Below are 3,167 nucleotides of genomic sequence, written 5' to 3' on the forward strand. Positions count from 1 at the left end.
AAATTAAAACAGTGAGATACCACTGCATACCCATGAGAAAGGCCAAAACCCAGAACACTGACAGCACCCACTGCTGGGGAGGGTGTGGAGCCACAGGAACCCTCGTTCCTCGCTGGTGGGAGTCGCTTTGGAACCTCGTGCGGCACGTTTTTATAAAACTGCTCATACTCTTGCCACACTATCCGGCATTCACCCTCCTGGGTATTTATCCAAATGAGGTGAAAATGAGTGGAAAACGTATGTCTATGTAAAAACCCTGGTTCGGATGTTTACAGTAGCTTTACTCACAATTGCCAAGACATGGAAGCAACCGAAGTTTTGCTTATATAGTTGTTGTTGACAAATACAAAAATTTAATGAAAATACTACGAATGTAGAACTGCCAAGATAATATTAAGAAATAGATGATTTATAGGTTTCAAGACATGGGGGAGGTTAGGAAGCAATGAGTGGGAGTTTGGGCTTAGCCGATGCAAACTAGATGGATAAGCAACAAAAAGAGGGCCTGCTGTAGAGCACAGGGAACTATACTCACTCTCTTACGATAAACCACAATGGAAAGGAATAGGAAAAACAACATATGTATAACTGAATCACTTTGCTGCACGGCAGAAACTAACACACTGTAAATCAACTCTACTTCAATAAAATAAACTTTTAAAAAATGATTGAGGGAGTTCCCGTCGTGGTGCAGTGGTTAACGAATCCGACGAGGAACCATGAGGTTGCGGGTTTGGTCCCTGCCCTTGCTCAGTGGGTTAAGTATCCGGCATTGCCGTGAGCTGTGGTATAGGTTGCAGACATGGCTCGGATCCTGCGTTGCTGTGGCTCTGGCGTAGGCCAGTGGCTACAGCTCCGATTGGACCCCTAACCTGGGAACCTCCATATGCTCCTGCGGCCCAAGAAATAGCAAAAAGACTAAAATAAAATAAAATAAAATAAATTAAATAATTGAGTAAAAAAAAAAAAAAAGACCTAGTTTGAAGCGGAAGTAATTAAGTTGGTGTGGGCACTGCACAGAGGTAGACAGAGTAACCTGTCAAAACAGACCCTGCAGAAGTTCCCGTTGTGGCGCAGTGGTTAACGAATCTGACTAGGAACCATGAGGTTGCGGGTTTGGTCCCTGGCCTTGCTCAGTGTGTTAAGGATCCAGCATTGCCATGAGCTGTGGTGTAGGCTGCAGATGCAGCTCGGATCCCACATTGCTGTGGCTCTGGCTACAGCTCTGATCAGACCCCTAGCCTGGGAACCTCCATATGCTGTGGAAGCGGCCCTAGAAAAGGCAAAAAGACAAAAAAAAAAAAAACAGACCCTGCAGAGACACACACTGTGATTTACAGTGTCACAGATTTTCACTGGGAAACAGTCTTTTCAACAAATTTTGCTTTCCTAAAATTCAATATATGTATGGGGAAAAACAAACTTTCCTATTCATAATTTAATTTGAAGAAAACCATAAACATAAATCTGAAAGTTAAAATAATCAAGCTTTTAGGATATCTTCATAATTTTGTTGAAGGAAAAGATTTCTTAAATAGCCTACAAATCACTAATCATAAAAGAAAAACAAATAAGTTAGGCCAAATTAAAAGAAGGAAATTCTACTCATTGAAAGCAAACTTTTATAAAAAGTGCTCAGTTGCCAGGCCTTGGTGAAAACATCGGTGCCGTGTTCCATGTCTCATGTATCTTTGATCCCAGGCCCAACCCAGAGCCCGGCACCCATTTGTGCCCAGGAAAGTTTCATTTTTTCCCTGCCCCCTCTCCTCTCCCATCAGTGCACCTTGCTGTGTGGTGCTGGCATGAATCTCTTGCACGAGCAAAGGGATGAAAGGCCCATTATGCCCTAGGGAAGCCTTAAATCAAGTCTGCCGTCTATTGTGGGTGCTTTATTTTGCAAACATTCAAAAAGCATTTCTCCACAAAGCCAGGATGGAAAATTTCATCTGAACGGTCAGGTACACACACACCGCCCAATCCACATCACTAGCAAAATACACTCGTCTAAGGAGTGTGGACTTTGGAACTGGGCAGATATAAGTGCAAATTCCAGGGATGGAATTTATTTGCTGGTTGCAGACATGTCACCCTGCCCCTCTGGATCTCATTTTTCTTATCTGTAATGGGACAACAATTCAGTCGTCTGTTTTTAATGATTAAAATATCAAAATCTAGCCCAAGAAGTGCCAATTCCCATGCTGCTAATAGATATTCCACATATAAACGGTTACATTATCAAATAAGCTTCAACAGTTCTAAGGAGAACTGTTTAACTTCATGACTCTAAAAGTGATCTTTCTGGTGAATATTATAAATCTCCAAGGAAGGACTAGAATATTCAGTTTTCCAATATACCTCTGGCTTCGGAAGGATCTTCCATCATAAGGACAAGTGTGTAACAACACACTTGGGGAAATAATAGTGGAGGAGAATACACACTCCCAAATGCTATGCTATTATTACTACTATTATACTACTACTGTGATTACTGCTAACACAGACATTAGTAGGTTATTAAATATTTGCCGCAGCAGTCATCCTGCAAGAGGCCCAAATCAGAAGAAATCCAAGCAAGAGCTGAAAACGCGTAAAGCATCCTTTTCCAAACGAAATTTTGCATGTTGGATTTGGCCTGGTGCATCTCCTCTGAATTCTTCCAATTTTAGATAGACAGCTTGAAAACAGGCAAATCCCTTTTCCCCTTGCTAATCAGCATGATGGACTGTTGAGATGGGACTGTTCCATCACGGCGGAGATGATGCTGTTGTTTTTAATTAACCGTACAGGGACCTGCTTGAAGACGGAAGAAGAATCCTGAACACACCCACTCACCTGGATTAAGGACCAGAGAGGAACAGCTGTGGGCCTACATCTTCTACCGCGTTCCTTCTAGGACAACAGACGTACACACACCACTCTGAATATTTACCATCATCTGCGTCTTCATAATGTGGGGCTAATGAGAACACGGACAGAAAAACCGGGAGATTCACATAATTCAGCAGTGCCGGCCTCAGGTCCACTGGCTTCCTGGATTAGGCTATTTCCTCAGAAAGTGTGAATCATAGGAGCTGCTAGGTGATGAATGATTTTCCATTATTCGTGAGGGCATTCTCATGTGTCAACAACAGCCTCTAAGGGCAGCACCTGCTTTACCCACCGAGACA

Source organism: Phacochoerus africanus, chromosome 6, assembly GCF_016906955.1.
Source record: "Phacochoerus africanus isolate WHEZ1 chromosome 6, ROS_Pafr_v1, whole genome shotgun sequence".
Lineage (NCBI taxonomy): Eukaryota > Metazoa > Chordata > Mammalia > Artiodactyla > Suidae > Phacochoerus > Phacochoerus africanus.